Raw genomic sequence first — 18,267 nt, 5'->3', positions numbered from 1 at the left:
TTGAAATACTCTCATGGGCTCTTCAGCCATATCCGAATGCCTTAAGGGCTGATTTCTGAGGCCAGAGTGCTGTTTAGGACATCTGCCATTCTATGAGTCTGCTGTGTATTCCACTTCCCATGTTGGATCATTCTCTCCCTTTTTTATTCTATCGGTTAGTATTTTCAGACACTAGTCTTGTTGATGTGATCCCTTTGACTCTTAGTCCTATCATTATGATCAATTGTGAACTTAAACTGATCACTTTGACTACTGAGATGTCATTGGTACATGCCGCCTTGACGGGATTGAATTGGAATCCCCTGGTATGTTTCTAACTCTCCATTTAGGGTTAAGTCAGCTTGAGCATGTCCCAAATTGTACATCTCTTCCCTCTCTTATTCCCACTCTTATATTTAACTGGGATCACTTTTCAGTTAAGTTTCAACACTTCAGAATAACTGTGTATTAATTACAGAATTCAACCATTAGTATTAAGTAGAAAAAACAAAAAAAAATACTAGGAGGGATAAAGTATTAAGTTGTTGATCAACAGTCAGGACGAGGGCTGATCAAGTCACCATTTCTCATAGTGTTCATTTCACTTCAGCAGGTTTCCTTTTTGGTGCTCGGTTAGTTGTTACCGATCAGGGGGAACATATGATATTTTTCCCCTTGGGACTGGCTTATTTCACTCAGCATAATGTTTTCCAGATTCCTCCATCTTGTTGCAAATGACTGGATTTCATTGTTTTTTACTGCTGTATAGTATTCTGTAAAGTACATATCCCATAATTTCTTTATCCAGTCTACTGTTGATGGGCATTTGGGTTGATTCCAGGTCTTAGCTATTGTGAATTGAGCTGCAATAAACATTAATGTGCAGACTGCTTTTTTGTTTGCCAATTTAATTTCCTTTGGGTAAATTCCAAGGAGTGGGATGCCTGGGTTGTATGGTAGGGTTATATTCAGGTTCCTGAGGAATCTCCAGACTGACTTCCATAGTGGCTTAACCAGTTTGCATTCCCACCAACAGTGGGTTAGTGTCCCCTTTTCCCCATATCCTCTCAAGCATCTGTTGTTGGTAGATTTCTGAATGTGAGCCATTCTCACTGGAGTGAGGTGAAACCTCATTGTGGTTTTGATTTGCATTTCCCTGATTGCTAGTGATCTTGAACATTTTTTCATGTGCCTGTTAGCCATTTGGATTTCCAAATAATGGATACCAAAAAATGGAAAGTCTTCCATGCTCATGGATTGGAAGAATCAACATCATCAAAATATCCATTCTCCCAAAAGCAATTTATAGATTCAATGCGATACCAATCAAGATACCAAAGACATTCTTCTCAGATCTAGAAAAAATGATGCTGAAATTCATATGGAAACACAGGAGACCTCAAATAGCTAAAGCAATTTTGTACAACAAAAACAAAGCTGGAGACATCACAATACCAGATTTCAGGACATACTACAGGGCAGTTGTAATCAAAACAGCATGGTACTGGTACAGAAACAGATGGATAGACCAATGGAACAGAATAGAAACACCAGAAATCAACCCAAACATCAACAGCCAACTTATATTTGATCAAGGACCTAAAACCATTTCCTGGAGCAAAGACAGTCTATTCAACAAATGGTGCTGGGAAAACTGGATTTCCACATGCAGAAGCATGAAGCAAGACCCCTACCTTTCACCTTACACAAAAATCCACTCAACATGGATTAGAGATCTAAATCTATGACCCAACACCATCAAATTATTAGAGAACATTGGAGAAATACTGCAAGATATCGGCATTGGCAAAGACTTCTTGGAAAAGACCTCAGAGACACAGGCAGTCAAAGCCAAAATTAACACTCAGGATTGCATCAAATTGAGAAGTTTCTGTACTGCAAAAGAAACAGTCAGGCGAGTGAAGAGGCAACCATTGGAATGGGAAAAAATATTTGGAAACTATGCAACAGATAAAGGATTAATAACCAGAATCTACAAAGAGATCAAGAAACTACACAACAACAAAACGAACAACCCACTCAAGAGATGGGCCATGTACTCAATAGACATTTTTCAAAAGAGGAAATCCAAATGTTCATTATCTCTTTAAGGGCTCTATCACCAAATTCAGGAATACTGCTGATTAGGGATTCAATATAACAGTTTTGGAGTGACACAATTTAGTCTTTAACAGTGGTACTGTTATTATCCATGTTTTACAGAAAAGAAACATGCTTTTATTTCACCAAAATTATCTTGTGAGGTCTGATCTAGAATGCATATTTGGGACTACTGCATTATACTGCTATGAGATGCAATTGGATACATAAAAGCAGTCTTCAAAAAGTGCATGGGAAATAGATATTATAAAAACATTATGAATGGATTTCAAATTTTTTTGCACCAAAATAAACTTACATATAATTTCATTTTTCATGAACTTCTAAAAATAACCTCATATTTCTCTGCCTAGCTTCATTCAATCCCATAGCTACTCTAAATTTCTCAAGATTCTCACATTGGATTGTCTTTATGTTTTCATTTGCAAGGTTGCTTTGAAATTTTATCATTTTTCTGTATCTTCTGACCGTCTTTTGTGAGACATGGGTCAGGTAACTCCTGATATGAACTGTATTTTGTATGGGAATAAATAACTCTGTAATGGTATCAGCTCTATAGCTCTTCCTATTGGAAAACATACATAACACGAATATTCTACCCCCAATAAAAGCCTGAGGGCCATCTATTTTCTGTTGATTATAATAGTTCATTATAGGGGCCAGTGCTGTGGTGCATTGGATTAAAGCTCTGGCCTGAAGTGCCAGCATCCCATATGGGTGCAGTTTCTAGTTTTGGCTATTCCTCTTCTGATCCAGCTCTCTGCTATGGCCTGGGATAGCAGTAAAAGATGGCCCAAGTCCTTGGGTCCCTGCACCCACATGGGAGACCCGGAAGAAGCTCCTGGCTCCTGGCTTCGGATTGGTGCAGCTCCGGCTGATGTGGCCATCTGGGGAGTGAACCAGCGGATGGAAGACCTCTCTCTCTATCTCTACCTCTCTCTGTAACTCTGTCTTTCAAATAAATGAATTATTTTTTTTTATTTGACAGGTAGAGTTATTGGTAGTGAGAGAAAGAGACAAAGAGAAAGGTCTTCTTTCCATTGGTTCACTCCCCAAATGGCCACCATGGCTGGCGCTGTGCTGTGCTGATCTGAAGCCAGGAGCCAGGTGCTTCCTCCTGGTCTCCCATGTGGGTGCAGGCGCCCAAGCACCTTGGCCATCCTCCACTGCCCTCCTGGGCCACAGCATAGAGCTGGACTGGAAGAGGAGCAACCGGGACTAGAACCTGGCGCCCATATGAGATTCTGGCACCGCATGTGGAGGATTAACCAAGTGAACCACAGCACTGGCTGAGCTATTTTTTTTTAAAGATTTATTTTATTATAGACAAGAACAAAGCATTGGAGATACATAATACTCTTTTGCTCATAGTTAACAAAAGCTCTACTGTGTAATAATACTGCTTTACAGTTTTTCACAGAACTCAACTGACTCTCAAAAGATTTATAATTCTGAAGTTATGAGGCAAAAAATAACCTAAGAGTTAACCTGACTTTTCTCTGCTTAGTTTAATTGTCTCCTGTCATCGACATCATTGACAGCCCTCGCTGTTGTAACAAGGGTTTCACTCCTGAATCGGCATAGTCACGGACCACAGCATCTGGTAAGTACAAGCTGCCATTTGCCAGACACAAATGCTTTAATGAAAGGTTTTAATCTTAAGATCTGTGCTAAGAACAATTCAGTGTAAAGTGATGCTGCTAGCCAGAGTTCTGGCGCCTTTCTTTGTTGGGTGCTCATTTTCAATTGGAGTCTCATTGCTTTCAAGAGCATGTAAAGGAAGAATTAGTAATCATGCAGCGTGAGGGATGCTCATGTCACACTGATAAAACCAGGGTTCTCTATCCAGAGTCTGAGGTCTGGCAATGCCTAGCACATAGTGAGTTTTCATTGAGTGTTAGGATAAGTGTTTCTAATAAATGTGATCTGTCGGGCTGCCCAAGAATTCTACTATAAGAAATATATCATTATGATCCAACAGTGTCTTCACAAATTGGTGAAGATTTTTCCAGAGAAGTTGCTGTCTTCAAGTCAGCCCTAACTTAGTAAGTACCAAGCACATAAAATGTAAAAGATGGTATTCTTGTCTTCAAAACACTCATCAGTTTGTGGATGGAGACAATATAACAAACTAGAAACATAAGAGAAGATTTAAATTATGAATAACACAGGGACATTTTTAGTTATTTTAATTAATTGAATTTTTTTTGAATTTCATTTTTTTTTAAAATAAAGCTTTGTTTATTTGAAAGGCAGAGCAACAGAGACAGAGTGAGAGACAAAGGGACAATTTCCATCCTCTGGTTCACTCCCTAAGTGGCTGCAACAGGTAGTGCAGGGCATGAGCGCGGCCATAGCGTGGCTAGGCCAGGCCTGGGGGCTCTGCATGCACAGCTGCCCCCAGGTGCCCCTGCCCGAGCTGCGCCGAATGGAGCCACGCGGAGCCGAGCCGGTGAACTAACCCCAGCCAGGGCCTGCGGAGCCAGCTGGCGGGTGTCCCAGGGATGGCACCGCAGGGAGGGACCTGGCGCGTGCACGTGGCCCCGGCCACCACCATGGTGGACAGCGACCCCGCGGGGTGCGCAGCGGCGGCGGCTCCGGCCCCTGGGCCGGGTTGTGCCAAGGAGGGGTCAACATGGAGCGCACCTAGCTCTAGGAGGCGCAGGACTGGCTGCAACGCCTGCAGGAGGACTTCATCTACAGCCTGCAGGCACTGGAGGAGTGGGACTGTGGGCTGGAGTGTGTGCACAGCTGCTGCCATGATGCTGCTGTGCCCAGGGCCGGCCATGAACAAGCTGCTGTCATGCGAGGAGGGGGAGTGGATCCTGGAGCAGCTCGCTCGGGCACCACATCCCCCCTACCCCCAGCAAGAGGACTGTTGGGAACCAGACGGAGAGGGACCAGGCTGCCGACAATGATGCCGGCGGCCTCCTCTGCAGCGGGCCCTGTGAGAGGGGCAAATAAGATGGAGCCCAGAGGAAGTAAGATGGGCGGAATCCAAAGTTGTTTACCACTGAAACTAATTGGCTGTGCAACATCAGGGGAGGTAACAAAACTAGTAACAAGTGTATAGACATATGGCTAGTCCCATAGAAATCCCCCCGTAAGGTGATTTTTTAAGTGATTGGTTGGTCCTTAGCCCTGCCCCAATGACTGCAGTTTTGTGCTATAAAAGGTTCTGTTACACACAAAGTAAATGAGTCCTTGCTACTAGACTTGGCTCCCTGCTGCGTCTGACTGTCTCTGGGATCAGGAGGCTGGGGAACGGGCGGGCGGTGCACTCACCTTTCCTCGGACCCAGTCCATCCTGTACGGGTGGACTAAGACCCTGCAAGGTAGGACTGGACTAAGCTGAAGGCAGAAATCAGGAACTTCATTCCAGTCTCTCTCATGGGTGGCAGGGAGTTGGTCCATCATCCACTGCCTTCCAAGACACATTAGCAAGAACAACCAGGACTCAAACTCCAACTCTGATACGTGATACTGGCATCAAAAGCAGTGGGTTAATCCACTGCCCACAATACTGGCCCCAGTGTGAAGCATTTCTGTGGCTCATAAAGGGTATGTTTTGTTAAATAGAGCAAAATGAACTTACTTCATGGATAGTAGCTGCATCATTTTTAGTTCCTGGGCTATTTGAAACTTGTATTTTTATTTTTAGTTTATCTGAAGCAGAAAATGCTCAAGATGTGCTATGCAATTTTTTAGCCCTATAAGAAGCATTACAGATGCCAGCATTATGGTATAGCTGGTAAAGCTGCCGCCTGCGACAATGGCATCCTAAATGAGTCCTGGTTTGAGTCCTGCTGCTCTACTTCTGATCCAGCTTCCTGCTAATAGCCTGTGAAATCAGTGGAAGATGGCCCAAGTGTTGGACCCCTGCACCCATGTGGGAGACCCAGAAGAACCTCCTTGCTTTGGCCTGGCCTAGCCCTGGCTGTTGTGGCTGTCTGGGGAGTGAACCAGAGGGTGGAAGATGTCTCTCTCTCTCTCCCTCTCTTTCTGTAACTCTGACTTTCAAATAAATCTTTTCAAAAAAGAAACATTACAATTGTCCTTTGTGAGGAGTTGAATGAGGTTAACTGACTATCAATATGAGGGTACTTCAGAAAGTTCATGGAAAAAGGGAATTAAAAATGTTTATGTTAGTACAAAAATTTATTGAAATTCATACTTTTTTATGATATACATTTTTATTAATTTATTTAAAAGACCGAGAGAGATAGAGCAAAGAGGAGTGATATCTCCTGTCCATGGTTCATTCCTCAAGTGCCCATAGCAGCTGGTATTGAACCAGAGTGCTTGAAATAGGAAAGATCTAGGGCAAGAATCATCCAATCTGAGACATGGAGCTCAGTGTTTGTAAATGGTGATGGTAGATAATAAACAATTGAGTAAGCTACTGCTACCTGCTAATATTGAATGAGTGTTCACTATGGGCCAGGAATCATGCCAAACTCCTGGGATCATGGGATTTTCTCACTTCTTTCCATTAAGCTGGTAATATCACTGTCCTCATTTCTGTATTCAAGGGTAGTGAACATATGTATAGTGGTTTGCTTCAGTTGCCTGTCTGCAAATCAGGGCCCTGTATAGCTTATACTTCTAGCTTTTGGGATAGAATTTGAAGCCAAGAATTTCAATATCTGGGTCATGTGGTTGCTTTTCTTTCAAGATACTCTCCCATGCTGCGAGGCATGATTTCTGTGGATTGTCTCTTCTCTGCTTACAGACCAAGTTTCTCTGAACTATTTTTACTTCTTTTCATTTTAAAATGGGCTTAAAATGGGTTTAGAATCTAATTTCCAGAACTCAACTTTAAAATTGAATGTAAAGAGACCATGAGAAGAGGATTCAATAGTGATAAACTGCCTTCTGTAGAGTACATAAAACTGAGAAATCATCATAGCTAATAAATGATCTGAATATGGCATTAAACAGTAGGCATTGGTGAGTTCATTAGCATTAATTAAATGAGTCAGTCAAGAATCAAAAGTGACGAAAGCCTGGAGTCCAAGAAAACAGCCTTAGAATCTGTGCATTCAGGAGCTGGCGCTATGGCATAGTGGGTAAAGTTACCACCTGCAACGCCAACATCCCATATGGGCACTGGCTTGAGTCCTAGCAGCTCCACTTCTGATCCAGCACTCTGATATGGTCTGGGAAAGCAGTAGAAGGTGGCCCAAATCCTTGGGCCCCTGCACCCATGTGGGAGACCTGGAAGAAGCTCTTGGCTCCTGGCTTCGGATCAGTGCAGCTCCAGCTGTTGCGGCCAATTGGGGAGTAAACCAGCGGATGGAAGACCTCTCTCTCTCTCTAGCTTTCCTTCTCTCTAACTCTGACTTTCAAATAAATAAATCTTTAAAAAAACAATCTGTGTATTCAGCTTTAGGGTGTAATTTTTACAGGGATTATTAATTGCAAGAAAAAATTTGAAAGTATCCACTGATATCAATTCCTTCGCTATTCTGTTTCAAATATTCCCATATCACTCAGATACATACTCCTAGAGTTATTAAGCACCCAGTCCAGATCTTGATTCCTAAAACTTACATAGGAATTCAAATGATAGATAGATGAAATAGCTAATGTGGGCTCTGATATGAGGAGTTCATAACAGATTATAGGTGCCTTACAAGTTGAACCTGACACCATGACAACATGACCATTACACTGGGTTTTGGTGTTAGGTATGCTGTAGTGATAAGTTTTACTTTGGGAATGTAAACAAACATAATTCAGAGCAGTGGAAGGGGGAGAAGAAGGTAACTAGGCAGGTTGTATCTTAAAAATTTTGGCGATGGCTGTAAATCTTGTACCCAATAGCCCGGAGAGAAACCAGGATCAATAAACTGTAAGAAACTTTTTTTAAACTTTTATTTAATAAATATATATTTTGAAAGTAAAACTTTTGGATTAGTGTTTCCCCCCGCCATAACCACCTTCCCACCTGCAAACCATCCCATATCCTACTCCTTCTCCCATCCCATTCTTCATCAAGATTCATTTTCAATTATCTTTATATACAGCAGATTAACTTAGTATATACTAAGTAAAGATTTCAACAGACTGCACCCACACAGAAGCACAAAGTATAAGGTACTGTTTGAGTACTAGTTATACCGTTAATTCACATAGTGCAACACATTAAGGACAGAGATCCTACACGGGGAGTAAGTGCACAGTGACTCCCGTTGTTGATTTAACAATTGATACTCTTATTTATGATGTCAGTAATCACCCGAGGCGCTTGTCATGAGCTGCCAAGGCTATGGAAGCCTCTTGAGTTCACAAACTCCAGCCTTATTTAGACAAGGCCATAATCAAAGTGGAAGTTCTCTCCTCCCTTCAGAGAAAGGTACTTCCTTCTTTGATAACCCATTCTTTCAGCTGGAATCTCACAGAGATCTTTCATTTAAGTAATTTTGTTTTTTCTTTTTGCCACAGTGTCTTGGCTTTCCATGTCTGAGAAATTTTCATGGGCTTTTTACCTGGATCTGAATCAGGGCTGATTCTGAGAACAGAGAGCTGTTTAGGACATCGGCCATTCTATGAGTCTCCTGTGTATCCCACTTCCCAGGTTGGATAATTCTCTCCTTTTAAATTCTATCAGTTATTATTAGCAGACACTGGGGTCTTGTTTATATGACCCCTTTGACACTTAATCCTATCTTTATGATGAATTATAAACTTAAACTGATCACTTTAACTAGTGAGATGGCATTGGTACCTGCCACCTTGATGGGATTGAGTTGGAATCCCCTGCCATGTTTCTAGCTCTACCATTAGGGGTAGGTCCAAGTGAGCATGTGCCGAACTGTACTTCTCCTTCCTCTTTTTTTCCAACTCTTATTTTTAACAGGGATCAATTTTCAGTTAAATTTAAACACCTATGAATAATTGTGTGTTAATTAAAGAGTTTAACCAATGGTATTAATTAGAACTAGAAAATACCTAAAAGAATAAAATAGGCCGGCGCCGCCGTGGCTCACTAGGCTAATCCTCCGCCTAGCGGCACCGGCACACCGGGTTCTAGTCCCGGTCGGGGCACCGGATTCTGTCCCGGTTGCCCCTCTTCCAGGCCAGCTCTCTGCTGTGGCCAGGGAGTGCAGTGGAGGATGGCCCAAGTCCTTGGGCCCTGCACCCCATGGGGACCAGGATAAGCGCCTGGCTCCTGCCATCGGATCAGCGCGGTGTGCCGGATGCAGCGCGCCAACCACGGCGGCCATTGGAGGGTGAACCAACGGCAAAGGAAGACCTTTCTCTCTGTCTCTCTCTCTCACTGTCCACTCTGCCTGTCAAAAAAAAAAAAAAAAAAAAAAAAAAAAAAAAAAGAATAAAATAGTAAGTTGTTCCTCAGCAGTCAGAACAAGGGTTGATCAAGACATTGTTTCTCATAGTGTCCGTTTCACTTCTATAGGCTTCCTTTTAGGTGCTCAGTTAGTTGTCATTGATCAGAGAGAACATACAATATTTGTCCCTTGGGACTGGCCTATTCCACTCAGCATGATGTTTTCCAGATTCCTCCATTTTGTTGCTAATGATTTGTTGTAAATCTTGCTTTGATTCAATAATAATTATTTGATACCCTATTTAGCTGCCTCCTTAGTCTTGGTTGTATCTTCTTTGTTGCAGAATCTTTTTTTTTTTTTTTTTTTTTGACAGGCAGAGTGGACAGTGAGAGAGAGAGAGAGACAGAGAGGAGAAAGTTCTTCCTTTTGCCGTTGGTTCACCCTCCAATGGCTGCCGCGGCCGGTGTGCTGCAGCTGGCACACCATGCTGATCCGAAGGCAGGAGCCAGGTGCTTCTCCTGGTCTCCCATGGGGTGCAGGGCCCAAGCACTTGGGCCATCTTCCACTGCACTCCCTGGCCACAGCAGAGAGCTGGTCTGGAAGAGGGGCAACCGGGACAGGATCGGTGCCCTGACCGGGACTAGAACCCGGTGTGCCGGCACCGCAAGGTGGAGGATTAGCCTAGTGAGCCACGGCGCTGGCGCAGAATCTTGATATCATTGTCAACCACTACAATGTGGTTGCAAAATCTCCAACTATAGGTAATGTAATTGACCAAGGGACACAGCTGCTGCCTTGCATTTTAGCGTAGGCCACACTTTCCATGGACTGCTTCGAGCTTATCACTGACTGTCTCAGGGATACTAAGGCAGGCCTGTTCCTAGGAGATTGGGATCAGCTTTGCACTTGAGGCCTCTCCAGTTGTTTTGATGACACCTCCTTAGACTTCATGCAATCTAAGATGCTTCCATCCAGTTTTCCTTGCCCTTCTTCATAGTCAGATGTACATCACACTCACATGGCTAGCCTTGACTGGCTTCCTTCCCATTTTTTTCTCACACAGGAGTTTCAAAGATTTATTTATTTGAAAATTAGTGTTACAGAGAGAGCGAGAGAGAATGAGAAGAGAAGGGGAGGAGAGAGATAAAGAGACTGACCTTCCATCTGTTGGTTCATTCCTCAGATTGCTGCAATGGTCAGGACTGGGCCAGACTGAAGCCAGGAGCTTAATCTGGGTCTCCCATATAGGTAGAAGGGGCCCAAACACTTTTTCTATCTTTCAATGCTTTTCCCAGGGCATTAGCAGGGAGCTGTATTGGACGTGGAGTAGCTGAAATATAAGCTAGAGCACACATGGGATGCTATAGTCACAGGCAGTGGGTTTGCCTGCTACGCCACAATGCCGGCCCCACATAGGAGTTTCTTCCTGTGTGATCTTTTAATATGTTAACCTCTCATAGCTTCTGCTTTTAAGAAAGCCCAGAACTGATGGGGCTTCTCAAAGGGGGAGACAGGACACAGGAGCGTCCATTCTAACAGCGCCACTGGATAGCTATGTGCTCCTCTCATTTAGAGGGTACCAGCAAGTTTACAAGTCAGCAGGCACTTAGGCAAGGTTATACATCAACTTAATGATTTGGGAAAAGGAATTTAGTCTGGTGGTCTAAAATAGGGATTAGAGCTGTGTTGTAAATCTTCAGAGACAGGCCCATTTAGATGCTCGGGCAAATCCCTGAAAATATTCCCAGTACCAATTAATGTCCATTACCCACCTGCTGCTCCTGCTGCCACATTCCTTTGGAGGGGGGGTGCCCATCCCCGGCCTGTTTTGGCATGAGCAGAAACTGTGGCCATGCCTCTGATTTCAGGGGAGTGTGCCCCCTGAGAGGCTTTTATGTAGCATCTCTACACAGAATAACATCCTGTAATTGTAAGGGATTTTCCCCTCAAAACCCTAAACTTTTTGTTCATAGTTTTGGTGACTGATGCATTTATTTGAAAGAATGACAGAAACAGAGGGAGAAAAAAGGAGGGAGAAGAAGGGGGAAGGGGAGGGAGAGGGAGGGGGAGAGGGAGAGGGAGAGGGAGGGGGAGAGGGAGGGAGGGGAGGGGGAGAGGGAGAGGGAGAGGGATGAATGAGTGAATGAGTTTCATCTGCTGGTTACTCACCAAATGTATAAAGTATTTTTTCTTGCTCTGTGAATTTGTCTGAATTAAAATTGAGAATTAGAGAGCCAATGATGAAAAGTCATATGATACTGAGTTTTGGGTTGTAGATGGCTTCAGACATGGTTGGATCAAGGTATTCAAACACTGATATCAGAATACTGTTCTTGGCTCTTTTAATTCTGTTCTCCTTTGTGTTGCTTTGGATCATTCTAAAGCATTTTCTCCATGTTAAATGAGGAAAGTGTGTCCTGTTAGCAGTTTTAGAGTTAAATGCTCTCACTATGAGCAATTTCAGTACAAAAAGGTCACCAGCAAAATCTTAGGAATACTTTCCTTGTTCTGTCTTGGATCATGTGCTTGTTGGAATTTATCACTGTGGACGCAGGCGTTAATGCTCTTTTAGCCAGGTCTGAGCCATAGGTTCACCATGGGGCTGAACTGTATAGAGGGAGCAAGAATAGTTTCCCAAAACAAAATTTCTTTTTTTTTGAATGAGAGATATATGTTTATTTACTTATTTTTTAACTTTTATTTAATAAATACAAATTTCCAAAGTACAACTTTTTGATTATAGTAGCTTTTTCCCCCCATAATCACCCTCCCACCCACAGCCATCCCATCTCCCATCCCATTCTTCATCAAGATTCATTTTCAATTATCTTTATATACAGAAGATTAACTTAGGATATACTAAGTAAAGATTTCAAAAGTTTGCACCCACACAGAAGCATGAAGTATAAAGTACTGTTTGAGTACTAGTTATACTGTTAATTCACATAGTACAACACATTAAGGACAGAGATCCTACATAGGGAGTAAGTGCACAGTGACTCCTGTTGCTGATTTAACAATTGACACTCTTATTTATGACGTCAGTAAACACCCAAGGCTCTTGTCATGAGCTGCCCAAGGCTATGGAAGCCTCAGAGTTTGCTAACTCTGATCTTATTTAGACAAGGCATAGTCAAAGTAGAAGTTCTCTCCTCCCTTCAGAGAAAAGTACTTCCTTCTTTGATGACCCGTTCTTTCTGCTGGGATCTCACTCACAGAGATCTTTCATTTAGGTCATTTTTTTTTTCTTTTGCCACAGTGTCTTGGTTTTCCATGACTGAAATATCCTCATGTGCTTTTTACCTGGATCTGAATGCCTTCAGGGCTGATTCTGAGAACAGAGAGCTATTTAGGACATCTGCCATTCTATGAGTCTGCTGTGTATTCCACTTCCCATGTTGGATCATTCTCTCCTTTTTAATTCTATCAGTATTAGCAGACACTGGGGTCTTGTTTATGTGATCTCTTTGACACTTAATCCTATCTTTATGATGAATTATGAACTTAAACTGATCACTTTGACTAGTGAGATGGCATTGGTACATGTCACCTTGATGGGATTGAATTGGAATCCCCAGGTACGTTTCTAACTCTACTGTTTGGGGCAAGTCCGATTGAGCATGTGCCAAACTGTACATCTCCCTCTCTTATTCCCATTCTTATATTTAACAGGGATCACTTTTCAGTTAAGTTTCAACACTTAAGAATAATTGTGTGTTAATTAAAGAGTTCAACCAATAGTATTAAGTAGAACAAAAAAAATACTCAAAGGGACAAAGTGTTAAGTTGTTCCTCGACAGTCAGGACAAGGGCTGATCAAGTCATTGTTTCTCATAGTGTTCATTTCACTTCAACAGGTTTCCTTTTTGGTGCTCGGTTAGTTGTTACCGATCAGGGAGAACATATGATATTTGTCCCTTTGGGACTGGCTTAATTCACTCAGCATGATGTTTTCCAGATTCCTCCATTTTGTTGCAAATGACTGGATTTCATTGTTTTTATTTTATTTAATTTATTTTTTTACTGCTGTATAGTGTTCTACAGAGTACATATCCCACAATTTCTTTATCCAGTCTACTGTTGGTGGGCATTTAGGTTGATTCCAGGTCTTAGCTATTGTGAATTGAGCTGCAATAAACATTAATGTACAGACAGCTCTTTTATTTGCCAATTTAATTTCCTTTGGGTTAATTCCAAGGAATGGGATGGCTGGGTTCTATGGTAGGGTTATATTCAGGTTTCTGAGGAATCTCCAAACTATCTTCCATAGTGGCTTTACCAGTTTGCATTCCCACCAATAGTCCAATAGTGGGTTGGTCTCCCTTTTTCCCCATATCCTCACCAGCATCTGTTGTTGGTAGATTTCTGTATGTAAGCCATTCTAACCAGGGTGAGATGAAACCTCATTGTCATTTTGATTTGCATTTCCCTGATGGCTAGTGATCCTGAACATTTTTTCATGTGCTTGTTGGCCATTTGGATTTCCTCTTTTGAAAAATGTCTATTGAGTACTTGGCCTATCTCTTAAGTGCATTGTATGTTTTGTTGTTGTGGAGTTTCTTGATCTCTTTGTAGATTCTGGTTATTAATCCTTTATGTGTTGCATAGTTTGCAAATATTTTTTTCCCATTCTGTTGGTTGCCTCTTCACTTCCCTGACTGTTTTTTTTGCCTTACAGAAACTTCTCAATTTGATGTAATCCCAATTGTTAATTTTGGCTTTGACTGCCTTTGCCTTTGGGGTCTTTTCCAAGAGGTCTTTGCCTGTGCCGATATCTTGCAGGGTTACTCCGATGTTCTTTAATAATTTGATGGTGTTGGGTCGTAGATTTAGATCTTTAATCCATGTTGAGTGGGTTTTTGTGTAAGGTGTAAGGTAGGGATCTTGCTTCATGCTTCTGCATGTGGAAATCCAGTTTTCCCAGCACCATTTGTTGAATAGACTGTCCTTGCTCCAGGAATTGGTTTTAGGTCCTTGATCAAATATAAGTTGGCTGTAGATGTTTGGGTTGATTTCTGGTGTTTCTATTCTGTTCCATTGGTCTATCCATCTGTTTCTGTACCAGTACCATTCTGTTTTGATTACAACTGCCCTATAGTATGTCCTGAAATCTGGTATTGTGATGTCTCCAGCTTTGTTTTTGTTATGCAAAATGTTTCCTTTATGTTTCACTGTGGTGAGTTTGACTACAATGTGTCATGGTGAGGATCTCTTTTGGTCATGTTTATTGAGGGTTCTATGTGCTTCCTGTAATAAGATGTCTCTTTCCTTCTCCAAACCTGGGAAGTTTTCAGGTAGTATCTCACTAAAAAGGCTTTCTAATCCTTTTTCTCTCTCCATGCCTTCAGGAACTCCTAGAACCCGAATGTTGGGTTTTTTAATAGTATCCTGTAGATTCTCAACAATATTTTTTAGATTTCTTTTTAAAACTTTTATTTAATAAATATAAATTTCCAAAGTATAGCTTATGGATTACAATTGCTTCCCCCCTCCATAACTTTCCTCCCACCTGCAACCCTCCCCTCTCCTGCACCCTCTCCCAATTAATTCACATCAGGATTCATTTTCAATTATCTTTACATACAGAAGATCAATTTAGCATATATTAAGTAAATATTTCAACAATTTGCACCCACACAGAGACACAAAGTATAAAATACTGTTTGAGTACTAGTTATAGCATTAAATCACAATGTACAACACATTAAGGACAGAGATCCTACATGGGGAGTAAGTGTACAATGACTCCTGTTGTTGACTTAACAAGTTGACACTCTTTCTAATTTCCTCTTCTTTTCTTTGGTTTGTATACTTTCCTGTGCTCTGTCTTCTAAGTCTGATATTCTCTCTACTACCTCACTGATTATGTTTTTAAGGCTCTCAGATGTGTTTTTTCATTTCTTCAATTGAATTCTTCATTTAATTTTGATTTCTCTTCAATATCTCAATTTCATGTTCTACTAATTCCTCATTTCATTTTGATCCTCCTTAATATTCGTTTTTCACAAAAGAGATTTTCTGTCCTGTCCAGTATTGATTTCTGTAGTTCATGCATTTGTTTTTGATAACTTCTAAATGTTCTTATCATAAATTTTTTGAATTCCACATCTTGAATTTCTTCTATCTCATCATCTTCATAATTTTGTATTGGAGTGTCATGTTTATTTGGGAGCATCATGATGTCTTCCTTATTCTTGTTTCCTCAGTTTCTGCATTTGTTGTTTGGCATTGTGGAAATATTCTTTGGTTTCTTCTTTTTTTTTCCCTTGCTGTGGTGGCTTTTCTCGTCATATTATGACTCTAGATTAACTGGACTGACTGCTTTTGGTGAATCTCTAGAGGCTTGTGGTGGGTGTCACCAGTGAGCTCTGTTCAGTTCTTCAGGGTTAAGGGTGTGCCAAAGGTGAAACACTCAGGTTTGGCATGGTAAATCGCTCTCTCTCTCTCTTTTTTTTTTTTTCAGAAGGGTAGTAATTCTACTCAGCTGAGCTCTTCTCCTTGATGGCAATCAGTGCCTGAGCACTAGCCCCTGTGGGTATAATATTCATCTGCTCTGTCCCAAGGACCACACAAAGGATCTGTGCAGTTCTCAGTGTAAGCTCAGATTCCCCTGCAATGTCTCTCACCAGGTAGCCAAGTTTACTGAGTTTGTGGTGTCTCCCACTGAGACTACTCATGTCTCAGCCACACCATGAGTTCTCCCACACACTCTTATTTATTTATTTATCACAGCCCTGGTTCATAAGCTCCAAACACTGACTAGGTCTTAACCTCCTGTTATTACTCCCCACCAGAGTCAGGTTTTTCTGCTTGGTTGAGGGTGGGTGCAGCCCTGAGCTGGTGCAGCTGTTGTGTATGTTCAAAATGGCACCTGCTCTATTATCTTGCATGCCTTTGTAAGGTGTGTGGAGAGAGAGAATCATGTCCATACCAACCCTTTTGTTTTTTTCTCTCCTCTAGTTCGGCTGGTGTATTTTCCTCCATGGGGCTTCAAGCCTCGTTCCCACTAGGCTCTTCCTGCCACTTTTCTGCCAGTGTCTCGGGCTTCTGTGGTTTCACCTCACCTCTGTTTCTAGTGCTGGTGTGGAGGAGAGGATTCTTAGCAGCTGGGGTCCCGAGCCATGGGCACCTGTGGCCTCCATGTAGATCCACTGTGTCCCTCTAATTCTGGAAGAGTTTTCTCTGCAGTTTTTTCCTTAACTCTTCCCTGAGACTTCACTATCTCCACTTTTATTAAACGGTCTTTTCCTGGACTGTCAGTGAACTCCCTCCCTATTCCATCATCTTGGAGCCACACAAGACAATTTCAAGATACTTAAAAACAATAGCAGATATCTACTGCTGGGGTGATAGACCCTAAACAAGTTTCAGTGGCACTATCTTTGGGCCAATAAGAGACCCTAGTAGGGGCCAGCATTTTAGTGCACTGGGTTAAGCCACTGTGTGAGATGCTGGCATCCCATATTGGAGCTCCAGTTGGAGCCATAGCTGTTCTACTTCTCATCCAGCTCTTTGCTAATACACCTGGGAAAGCAATAGAAGAGGACCCTGGTAGTGGGCCTCCTGCTATGCACATGGGAGATCTGGAAGAAGTTCCTGGCCCCTGGCTTCGGCCTGGCCCAGAATGGACTGCTCCAGTCATTTGGGGAATGAACTGGTGGATGGAAGATCTCTCTCTTCTTTCTCTCTGCCTTTCAAATAAAATCTTTTTAAAAATAGGCTTTATTTTATTTTTAAATGATTTATTTATTTATTTGAAAGAGTTACAGAGAGGCAGAGAGAGAGGTCTTCTATCTGCTGGTTCACTCTCCAAATGGCCACAATAGCCAGAGCTATGCAGATCCAAAGCTAGGAGCCAGGAGCTACTTCTAGGTCTCCTATGCAGGTGCAGGGGCCCAAGGACACGGGCCATCTTCTGCTTTCCCGGGCCATAGCAGAGAGCCGGATTGGAAGTGGAACAGTCAGGATTTGAACTGGCACCCATATGGATGCTGGTACTGCAGATGGTAGCTTTACCTACTATGCCTCAGTACCAGCCTCAAGTCTTGTTTTCAAAGGAAAGATTTATTTATTTAAAATTCAGAGTTAGAGAGAGAGAGAGAGAGAGAGAGAGAGAGAGAGAGAGGAGAGAGGAGAGAGAGAGGAGAGGAGAGAGAGAGGAGAGGCGAGGCGAGGAGAGGCGAGGCGAGGCGAGGAGAGGAGAGGAGAGGAGAGGAGAGGAGAGGAGACACACATATATAGAAAGATCTTATATCTGCTTGTTCACTCCCCTAGTGGCTGCCACATCCAGGGCTGGGCCAGGCCAAATCCAGGAGCCAGGAGCTTCTTCCAAGTTTCCCACATGGGTGCAGGGGCCCAAGCATTGGGCCATTCTCTGCTGCTTTCCCAGGTGTATTAGTAGGGAGATGAATCTGAAGCAGAGTAGGACTCAAGCTGGCTTTGCCCATATGGGATGCCAGCACTGTAGATAGTGGGTAACACACTGAGCCACAGCACTGGAAAAATATGAATTTGTGTGTCATCCTTGTGCAGAAGGTCTTGATATTTGTAAACAATTTGAAAATACCATTAGATAAATAATATATTGTGATTTCACATCTTATGAATACTATCTTGATTTTATAAAGGGGAAATGGAAATTTAGAGATTAAAGGATTTGCTTATGATTTATTACTGATTAGTAATAAAATGTACTACTTTAGTAACCCAATTTCAAGATGTAGAATAAAATAGAAAAATGTAAACAAGTAAAGTTTAAACAGTGAAACAAAGAAAATTATGTTAGACTAGAAGGTATAGAGTAAAAAAATGGAGAGTGTAGTATTCTGTGCAGTGAATTTTGGTCACACATGAAGGTTTTAGCTTCCAGGTAGCC

General features: G+C 42.1%; 1 protein-coding gene across 1 annotated transcript in view; it reads left to right on the top strand.

Moving 5' to 3' along the window:
- The window catches only part of MAPK10 (mitogen-activated protein kinase 10), a 456,407-nt gene that overhangs the window by 69,066 nt on the left and 369,074 nt on the right, over positions 1–18,267 (top strand). Inside the window, exon 2 of the mRNA XM_062199183.1 lies at positions 3,608–3,703. The gene's annotated coding sequence lies outside the window, so the exon portion shown is untranslated. The remainder of the gene's footprint in view (positions 1–3,607; positions 3,704–18,267) is intronic.

This window comes from Lepus europaeus, chromosome 8 (genome assembly GCF_033115175.1).
Source record: "Lepus europaeus isolate LE1 chromosome 8, mLepTim1.pri, whole genome shotgun sequence".
In the NCBI taxonomy this organism is placed as follows: domain Eukaryota; kingdom Metazoa; phylum Chordata; class Mammalia; order Lagomorpha; family Leporidae; genus Lepus; species Lepus europaeus.
The sequence above is the reverse complement of the archived record's forward strand: the minus strand, read 5'-3'. Positions and strand labels throughout refer to the sequence as shown.